Raw genomic sequence first — 11,066 nt, 5'->3', positions numbered from 1 at the left:
TTTGTGTCAGGAATAGCAATGAGAGGCCCCGGAGGCAGAATCAAACGGCATTTGACTTCCCTGCGCTTTTGAGCTGGCTTCCCCTGGGGCTACCCCTCCACCGCCAGGCAAGGCATGGGGAGGGGGTGCGGGAAGCAGCTGGAAGAGGCGGACTGGAGGAGAGCCAGGCTGGGGGTCCAGTGACCTTGAGGTGTGTCCTGTAGAGCCACATACCCTTGTGGGCTTTGGCTTTCTGATTGGAGTGGAGGGAGCCATGGAGCAATGCCCGTAGCGGGTACTGGGTGGACAGAGGCAAGGAAGTCTGTGGTCTGGGGTCCTGGGCTGAGGCGACCTCCCTTCCCCCAGCACTTCCCCTGAGCATTTCAACAGGGGCTCCTCCCACCTGACCTTGGTAGTGACCCGGGCAGTTCTCCCATCTTTGATGTGGGAGCATCACAGCTAACCTCTGTTGAGCACTTATTGCCTGGCACTGTCTGAGGCACTTAAAAAAAAGATTTTATTTATTTATTATTAGAGAGGGGGAGGGAGGGAGAAAGAGAGGGAGAGAAACATCAATGTGGGGTTGCCTCTCAATTGCTCCCTACTGGGGACCTGGCTCACAACCCAGGCATATGCCCTGACAGGGAATCGAACTGGCAACCCCCTGGTTTGCAAGCTGGTGCTCAGTCCACTGAGACACACCAGCCAGGGCTGGGGCACTTATTTTTTTTTAGATATAATTCACATGCCTTACAATTTACCCACTTAAAGTGTACATTTCAGTAGGTTTTAGTATATTCAGAAGATTGTGTAACCCTCACCACTATCTAGTTCCAGAACATGTTATCACCCCAAATTTGGTGGTAATTTTTTATTTTTCCCAAATCTCCAGCCCATGGCAACCGTGAACCCACTCTTTGTGTCTGTGATCACGCCTGCTCTGGACATTTTACATAAATGGAATCACACGCTATCAGGCTTTTTGCATCTGGCTTCTCTCACTGAGCGCCATGTGTTCAAGGCTCATCCGTGTTGTAGTGAGTGTCAGTGCCTCACTCCTTTTCATGGCCGAGTAATATTCCAGTGCATAGAGCAAGTAGGTGCTCAATATATACTTAAGGTGGATGGGAACTCAGGAAGGAGCCTGATGGGGACCCTGGCTTGGGACTGTGCCTGCATCTCTGTCCCCCCTGGGAAATCAAATATGGAGTGGGGGCGGGAGCCAAAGTACCAGGACAGAGGGGACGTGGTGGGGACGGCTTACTGCTGTTCTGATGGAGGAGCCATGGCCCTGCCTTAGGAGCTCCTGAGAGCAGGTAGGAGGGACAGTCTGTCCTCAGAAGCTCCTAGACACAGTCATGCCTTTCTTAACACACAGTCTGATGGGGAGACACGGTCTTGGCCTCAGAAGCCCCAGTCTGATGAAGGGCACACATGCGTGCCTTACTAGGCTCTCAGTCTGAGCGGGAAGGCATGATCCTGCCCTCTGAAGCACCCAGTGTGACGGGTGAGGCAGGGCTTTGACTTTGGGAGCTTCTACTCTGATGGGAGATCCATGCCCCGCCCCTGATGAAGACACAAACCCATCCTGCCCTTTGAAGTGCCCAGTTTGGTGGATGGAGGAGACACGAGGCACGGCTCTGGCTTCCAGGAAACCGGTCTGATGGAGGAGGCATGAGCCTGCCTCTAGGGATCCCAGTCTGATGGGAGAGGCATAGCCATGTCGTGATGAGTCTCCAACCTGATGCAGAGGCACAGCCCAGCTCCCGGAGACTCCCGGTCCATAGAGCTTGGTGATCAAAGGTGTAGCCTCGGAGCCTTGTAGTCTCAAGCCCAGGCCCTGTCCTTCGCTAGCTCAAAGCCCTTGGAGCCTGCCCTCCTCTGCAAAATGGGGCAGTGGTGGAGTGTGTGCCCGAGGGAGTGGGCAGGGAGCTCCGGTGTGGGGGGAGTTTGGTGTAGTGCCCGGCCCACGGTGAGGGCAGCCCCTCGTCTCCTTTGCCCGGGCTCAGCCAGGCTCCAGCTGCAGGGGCAGCCAATCTCTACCCCAGTCCCTCTGATCCGCTCCAGCAGCCAGGCAATCCCCAGGGGAGTTGACGGAGATTCTGGATGAGACCTGACAGTTCCCGAGGACCAGATGACAGACATGGAGCTCATGGGAAAAGGGGACTGTCAGCAGCAGGGGGGAGGGTAGCCTCCAGACAGCAAGTGTGCGTGCATGCGTTGGGGGGTGCTCCAGGGGAAGAGGGGGAAAGGTGGTGGTGTGGGGGTGGGGTGGGGTGGGGAGCAGGCAGAGACCCAGGAGAGTCTGCACTCATGACAGCCCCCAAATGTGTTGCTGTCCCTCTGCTTGCTCCGTCCTGGAATCCCCCATAAGGAAATAGAGGCCAAGAGCAAAACTGCTCCCAGGTCTCGGGGTGGGAGGAAGAAGTGCAAAAGCCTGAGGGGAAGAAGAATTACGGAGACACTGCCAGAGGCAGGTAGAGGGCTGGGGAGGGTGGTGGGGCGTGGGCAGAAGCAAGGGCCTCCCTGGGCCTCAGCAACCTCATCTGTGGATGCGGAGACTCCCACTCCATCAGGTCACAGACATTTACCGAACACCCATCGAGAGTCTGGATGGTCTTCGGAGCTGGGGACGTGCTCATCACCGTGACCCTTGCAGAGCTCAGTGTGGATCGCAGGGAGGGCCTGGCAGGTAGACCCTCAGGTAGCCCCCAGTGACCCCAGCCTCCTGGTGGGGGACACCCACGTACAACCCCCTCTACTCACACGAGGCCGGGTCCTGAGGCTTGCTTCCAATCAGAGGAATGTGGCAGAGTCAATGCCACTTCCAGGAGACTCTTCCTGTGCTGGTCTTAGAAAGCCAGCGATGGCGAGAAAGGACCACAGGCAGGGACTGGGGCAACCGCCGGCCAAGAGGCCATGTGTCAGGAACTGAATTCTGTCACCACATGCGTGAGCTTGGAAGCAGACGTCCCGCTTAGGCCTTCAGGGGAGACCCCAGCCCTGGCTGACATCTCGATTACGGCTGTGAGAGACCCTGATGCAGAGGCCCCGGCAAAACCACGGCAGACGCCTGTGGGTTTCAGCTGCTAACTTGGGATAATCTGTTATGTAGCACTAGATTACTCATTCAGGGAGAAATGGGCAGTAAACACATCTCCTTAAGGTGCCCCCTCAGAAGTGTCTTACCCTGTCTTACTTCCATGATCGTTATCACCACCTCCAGTACCCAATTATTTTGTTTACATTTCATGATTATATTTAGGTATGTTTACTGTATGATATCCCCCATGTTCCAACAAGAACGACACCTTCATGAGTGGAGACTGTCTCTTTTTCTTCACCTGCTGTAGCCCCAGGGCCTAAAACAGAGCTGGGCTCATAGTAGGTGCTCAATAAATATTTTTTAAAAATTATATTTTATTGATTATGCTATCACACTTGTCTGGTTTTTCTCCCTTTACCCCCTCCACCCAGCACCACCCCACTCCCTCAGGCAATCCCCCCACCGTTGTTCATGTCCATGGGTCGTATGAATGAGTTCTTTGGCTGCTCCATTTCCTTTACTGTACTTTACATCCCCATGGCTACTCTGTGACTATGTATTTGTACTTCCGAATCCCCTCACCTCCTCACCCATTCCCCCAGAACCCCCACCATCTGGCAACCATCAAAATGCTCTCCATATCCATGATTCTGTCTCTGTTCTTCTTCTTTGCTTAGTTTGTTTTATAGATTCAATTGTTGACAAGTATGTATTTATTGCCATTTTATTGTTCATAGTTTTGATCTTCTTCTTCTTCTCAAATATGTCCCTTTAGCATTTCATATAGTAATGGTTTGGTGATGATGAACTCCTTTAGTTTTTTCTTGTCTGAGAAGCTCTTTATCTGCGCTTTGATTTTAAATGATAGCTTTGCTGGGTAGAGCAATCTTGGCTGTAGGTCCTGGCTTTTCATGACTTTGAGTATTTCTTACCAATCCCCTCTAGCCTGCAAAGTTTCTTTTGAGAAATCAGATGAGGTCTTTTGGGAACTCCCCTGTAGGTAACTAACTTCTTTTCTCTTGCTGCTTTTAAGATTCTCTTTGTCTTTAACCTTTGGCATATTAATTATGATGTGTCTTGGTGTGGGCCTCTTTGTATCCATCTTGTTTGGGACTCTCTGTGCTTCCTGGACTTCTAGGTCTATTTCCTTCACCAAATTAGGGACATTTTCTTTCACTATTTTTTTTTAGTAGATTTCTAATTTCTTGCTCTTTCTCTTCTCCTTCTGGACCCCCCTGTGATGTGAATGTTGGACCACTTGAGGATGTCCCAGAGGCTCCTTATACTACCCTCATTTTTTTTGCTCTTTTTTCTTCTTGTTCTGATTAGTTGTTTTTTGCTTCCTTATGTTCCAAATCATTGATTTGATTCTCGGCTCCATCTATTCTACTACTGTTTCCCTGTAAATTGTTCTTTATTCCAATTAGTGTATCCTTCATTTTGACTGGGTCTTTTTTATGTTGTTGAGGTCCTGACTAAGTTCCTTGAGCATCCTTATAACCAGTGTTTTGATTCTGAATCTGATAGATTGCTTATCTCCATTTTGTTTAGCTTTTTTCCCTGGAGTTTTGATGTCTTCTTTCATTTGGGCCATGTTTCTTTGTCTCCTCATTTCAGCAGTCTCCCTGTATTTCTATGTATTAGGTAGAGCTGCTTTTACTCCATGTCTTGGTAGTGTGGCCTAATGTAGTAGGTGTCCTGTAGGGTCCAGTGGCACGGCCTCCCCTGGCACCCAAGCTGGGTACTCAGTGTATGCCTTTCCTGTGGACTGAGTACACCCTCCTTTTGTAGTTGAGCCTTGGTTGTTGTTGGCAGGTCAATGGAAGGATTTACCCAGGGCAGTCTGCTGCAAGGATTGGCTGTGACCACTGACTACCACCCTCTGCCCTCTGTGGAGGATCAGCTGTGCAGGGGCAGGATGGTGGTGCTCTGATGTGTTCTGTAGCTTCCCACTGGGTGCATCTGCCCTGGGGTTTTCCAAATGGTGCAGGGCAAGGTCAGCCCCTACCTGTGTTCTGCCCAGGGCCACCCTGCCTGAGCTACAAAGCAGTCTGAGATGGCTGCTACTTGTGCTGGGTTTGGAGATTCCCAGGAGAAGCCAAGCTGTGAATCTAGGCTGGCTGCTGCTAGTGCTGCACCTGTGGCTCACTGAGGCCAGCTGTTGCTTGTTTGAGAGGCTTTAGGAAGTTGTGAAGCAGGAGCTATAATCAACCATTCATATGGAAAAGCAGGTTGGGTGGGCCCATAAGTTGGGTCGGGCAGAGTCTCTAGGGATCTTCAAGGCAGGTCAAACAGTGTTAGCCAGGTTGATGGAGTCTCAGATGTGGTACCCGCTTACTGGCTCTGTGGCTCTGTGGAGGGAAGGTTCAGAAAAGGAACAATGGCCTCTACTTGCCTTGATGCCAGACACTTCAGTTTCTCCCAGTATGCCACTGGTGCCTTTCAAGCTGCTACCCCAGTGCTGGAGCTCAGAAGGAGTGAGTCTGAGTAGGTGAGTCTGTGTGTGGGTTCTTTAAGAGGAACTGCTTGGACTCCAGAAGTTTCTTCCCCTTACTCAATCCCCATTGGTTTTCACAGCCAGAAGTTATGCGGACTTATCTTCCTGGCACTGGAACCCTGGACCGGGGGTGACTGCTATGTGACTGGGACTACTTACTCCTGAGATATCCCTCCCAAATTTTTATCCACTATATGTGGGTGAGGGACCAGCCCGTTCCATGTTTCCACACCTCCTACCTGTCTGGATGGATGTGGTTTCTCTAATTCCATAGTTGTCAGACTTCCATTCAACCTGATTTCTGACAGTTCGGAGTGATGGTTGTTCTATATTTTAGTTGTAATTTTGATGTGGTTGTGCAAGGAGGTGAGCCATGTCTGCCTATGCTGCCATCTTGACTGGAAGTAATAAATATTTTTGTGAATGAGCAAATGGATCTATACACTTGCATTGGGAAACTGAACAAGTGAGTTTGTATAAAGAGCTTAGCACATGGTAAGGCCAGTGCTAAGTGCTCCACCAGTGTTAGCGGGTGTTATTCTTTGTTAAATGGACCCCGGGTACTCCATCCACTGTGTCACACTGAGGGGAGGGAAGCTGGTCCCTTTCCTAGAGGTGACTTAGGCCAGCAGAGCTGCAGGGACAGTGTGGGCTTAGAAAATGGAAATGGAGCTGTCTTGGTCACCTTCCCCTGGGGGCTGTGGGGAACAGAGCCGGGTGACCCACACAGGGGCTGGCAAGCTTGCTTTATCAGCACGTTTGCTTGGTGAGCCATGGAGTGTCTATTGTAACTGCTCAACTCTGCCAATGGAGAGTGGGAGAAGTAAGCATGTTATGCATGCAAATATGAGCGCCAGTGTGCCAATAAAACTTTATTTACAAAAACATGGGCCAGGTTTGGCATGGACTGTTTTTGTAAATAATGTTTTAGAATGGTGTTAGGTTAATAATTGGTAATAGTAAGTAAAGAATAGTAATAGATGATGCACGCACACAGCAAAAATTGTGGCGGATCAATAATGACAGTAGTACCCTGACTGGTGTGGCTTAGTGGGTTGGGTGTCGCCCCACAAAGTGAAAGGAAGCTGGTTCGATTCCCATCAGGGCACCTACCTTGATTGTGGGCCAGGTCCCCAGTTGGGGATGTGGGAGAGGCAACCGATTGATATTTCTCTCCCTCTCTTTCTCCCTCCCTTCTCCTCTCTCTAAGAAATAAACAAAATATTTTAAAAAATAAAAAGAATGACAGAAGTACAGGCAACAGCCTGAAAGAATGAATGGAAGTGCACCAGAGGAGCCTCACCTACCCCTCCCCCCATCTTTTCTCACAACTCCTTAGGCTGAACGACTTGTCCCAACCGGGAGTCTCTAGCTGGGCCGAAGCCCAGGCACAGTCCACAGTGCTGGGCTGGGGAAGTAAGCCTGGCGTACCAGTCAATAATTCACAACGGGATCCCTGGCCTGGGGCAGTGGCTTGCAGCATTCACTGATTTCCGTGGTGGTATATACTCCTATTGCGGCTCATTTTCAGGCACAAATGTCATGCTGCTGAGTGCAGGGCTGAGAAAGGCTCTGTGCCACGTGTCAGTTCTCAGCAGCTGCCGGGTCAAGCAGGCTGCCGCTCGCCTGCCACCGTCCGGGCTTCCACACCAGGACCACAGGTCCCATCTCTGCAGCCTGTGGAGCAGTGATGCCAGGCCCCCCAAGTCCTCATCGGAAGCCCTGGCTGGATCCCAGGTTGCCTCTTCGGTTGCCTCTTCGTCTGTCTGTCGTATCTAAGCAGGAAAATTCTTATAGGGAAGCAGGCCCCAAAAGGGAAGGTTTTCATCCCCAAACTCTGACAGTGGAAAACACAAAGTGTCATTATCAAATACCAAATGAAAGGGGGTGAGAGAGAGAGTGGAGGGTTGATGTCAGATACCCTGGGGGGTTGGGGGGTGCAAGAGAAGAGAAGGCTGTGAAGGGGTTGGGTGAGGGCACAGAACCCTCACCTAGAAAGTACGGAGTGGGAGAGGGTTATACCAGAGCTGAAACCAGCGACTTTGAAACAACGTGAGTTGGGGAACCAGAGTTACAGGCTATATAACCATATCAGCTATCAACTGCTGGACAACAAACATCCCACTTCACATACTAAACAAAACACATTAATCTCATGGTTTCTGAGGCAGGAGTCCAGGGCTGGCTGAGTTGCACGGTTCTGTGCCCCCTCCTCAGACCCTGGCAGACAGAAGATGCCCAGACCAGATGGGCGGGTTCCTTTCATTGGTCCTAGATGGTTTTGTGGCAAGAAGGGAGGGAGCCAACCAACCAGGGGTGGGTGGGCTCACCCGCATGCCCAAAACATGTCCAGTGTTTGCAGGACCGTCCAAGAGAGGATGGCAAAGCCAGCTGGAAGCAGCTCCAGAGATACTGCACCCCTGAATTCCATGCCAGGAGGGTAGCAATGTGAGCTGGGGACCCCAAGGTCAGGAGGACTGGTGGTTCAGGAGACAGAGAAACCGAGTCCCGTGGCTGAAGCCCTCGCTGTCCTCGCCAGCCTCAGAGGACATTCAAGACTGGCTGTGACTCTTGGTGCCAAGGCCTCCTCCCCAGATGCCTGGCTGGACCCGGACCTGGGGAAAGGCCTGGGTGGGGTCAGTCAGTGTCCTCTGTGCTGGGTACACACCCACCTGGCTCAGAGAGGCGGTGACAGGAGTCCAGGGTGTAGGGTCGGCCACTGCTCTGTTCTTCACGGTGCCTGGGGGGAGGTGAGACCTTGCCGACCACACCTTATCCCTAAAGCCCATCTCTGGACAGTTCCAGAAGGGATAGTTAGAGGGGTTGATCATTTCTGCCTGTTCCCAGAGGATATGCGAGCAGCCCAGCCTTTCTGGAAAACTCCTGGCAGGACCCATTGAAATTTCCCCTGCGCGTTCCTTGACCCAGCAGCTCCACTTCTGAAAGCTGGCTGACAGAAACCCCCACCCAGGCAGGCAAAGGCGCCTGTGCCAGGCTCCAGGTCTAAACCCAAAGCCACATAGACGACAATTAAGAGGGGCAGAGCTTGGCTTCACCACTCACTCACGGCTGGGTGGTTCTGGGCAAGTGGCTCCACCTCTCTGGGCCTACATCTCCTCATCTACTAAGTGGGTGATAACTGCACTGATGACAGTGGCTCCTGTGCACAAAGGGCCCCTACCACTGGGCCCTCCCTGGAGCTGCGGCCCAGATCTGCTTCTTTCACCGAAACACAGCCCCACAGCTGCCAAGGGTGCCCATGCTCCCCTCCCAGCTCTCCACCCTCCTCTTGGCCTATGGTGCCTGCGGGTGCTGGGGGGACACAAGTGGGTGCTCTTTCCCAGATCCTGTCCCTTCAGTGGCCTCCTTGCTCCTAGCCTCCTGCTGAACCACAACCATCCCCAAACCCCTGCTGTGCTGACCAAATGTCTCTCCAACTCTAAGATCTTCTGTGGCTCCCTATTGCCCTAAACTTTGTACTCAAGGTCTCTGCCCATCTTCCATCCTGCACACCCTGTGCTTACGTTGGCTAAGTCACACATGGCTTCTCATCTTCACACCTTTGCCCAAGTCATTCCTCCTCCTGGAGCGCCTCCACTGGCCTCTAGTTCGGTTGGTGAACTCCTACTCATCCTTCAGTACCCAATGCAGGTATCTCCTCCCCAGGAAGCCTTCCTCACAGTTCAAGCTCAAGCGAGTGCTGCACGTCTGTGACCACAGCGGCCTCTATTGCCTTACCAACCGCCTCCCCGACTGTGCATGGGTTCCTGTCTCATTCACTGCTGAATCTGCAGTGTTTCAAATGGTTCTTTTTTCTTTTTCTTCAAAAGAAATTATTTATTTATTTTTTTAGAGAGAGGGGAAAGGAGGAAAATAGAGAGGAAGAGAAACATCGATTAGCCTCTCAAAACACACCCCGATGGGGGACTGAACCCACAACCCAGGCATGTGCATGGACTGGAAATTGAACCAGTGGCCTCTTGTTTTGTGGGACAACACCCAACCCACTAGCCACACTGGCCAGGGCTTTTTTCTTTTTTTTAAATCCTTACCTGAGGATATGTTTATTGATTTTAAGGAGAGAGAGAGATCAATGTGAAAAACGTTGATTGGCTGCCTCCCACACGCACCCTGACTGGGGACTGAACCCGCGACCTGGGCGCGCATCCTGACCAGGGACAAACCTGCAGCCTTCCAGTGCACGGGACGATACTCCAGCCACCTGAGCTGCCTGGACAGGGCTCGAACAGTTCTCAACACAGAGTAAGTGCTCAAGCAAGGTGTCTAGGAGGATGAGGGGAATGGAGGCCCACTCTGGGGACTGGTTAGAGGGGCCGAGGGGGCTCAGGACAGAGAGGAGCAGTAGACTGATTTTCCAGCATTAATCCTGCAGTATCGTTTGAATCCTGTTTTTACCATGCGCGCATGTGTGTATGTATATATATAAATAAAATACATATGCAAGCTTATATATTTTTTATATTTTTCATATTTATACATAAATGGCATTACTAACTGCCACTCCTGAAATTCTTCACCAGAAGGGCCAATTTATAACATTTTGCCAAAGTTCATCCAGTCTTTAAAATCTAAATATATACATAACTTTACAATTCAGGTAAAAAAAAATCATTCTCCGATAAGAACCCAAAGGCCCACCAATGGGAGAGTGGACAAACAACACGTGGTCCACCCGCACAGGGAACATCACTCAGCCACGAAAGGGAGGCGAGCTCTGACACAGGCCACAACGTGGGTGGACCTTGAAAACACGACTCTCAGCGAGACAAGCAGACACGCAAGGCCAGCTGGGTGTGATTCCATTTAGGTGACATGTCCAGATGACCCACAGAGACAGAAAGTGGGTCACAGGTTGACAGGGGCCAAGGGAGAAGGATGGGCAGTGGCTGCTGGCAGGGACAGGGCCTATGTTTTGGGTGATGAAAATGTTCTGGAATTAGGTAGAGGTGGGAGTTTAATACATTGCAAATATACTAAAAACCACTGATGGACTGGGTGTTATATAGACATATCTCAATAAAGCTGTTGTTAAAATGGTAAATTACCAAAAGATACACTTTTTTACTGTGTTTTTATTTATTTCCAAAGATTATTTATTTATTTCTCTCTAGAGAGGGGGGAAGGGAGGAAGAAAGAAGGAGAGAAACATCAATGTATGGTTGCCTCTCACACACCCCCTACTGGCAACCCAGGCATGTGCCTGACTGGGAATCAAATCAGTGACCCTTCGGTTCACAGGTCCATGCTTGGTCCATTGAGCCACACCAGCCAGGGCTTTACTACTATATTTTAATCAAATCTGATTTTTAAAAAAGATTTTATTTATTTAGTTAGTTAGTTAAGAGAGAGAGGAAGGGAGGGACAAAGTGAGGGCGAGAAACATTGACATGTGAGAAAACACCAATTGATTGCCTTTCACACAGCCCCAGCTGGGAACCTGGCCCACAACCCAGGCATGTGCCCTGACCAGGAATCGAACAGGTGACCTTTCAATTTGTGGGACGACACCCAACCCACTGAACC

The sequence above is a fragment of the Phyllostomus discolor genome, chromosome 8 (genome assembly GCF_004126475.2).
Source record: "Phyllostomus discolor isolate MPI-MPIP mPhyDis1 chromosome 8, mPhyDis1.pri.v3, whole genome shotgun sequence".
NCBI lineage: Eukaryota > Metazoa > Chordata > Mammalia > Chiroptera > Phyllostomidae > Phyllostomus > Phyllostomus discolor.
This window is presented reverse-complemented; position numbering follows the sequence as displayed.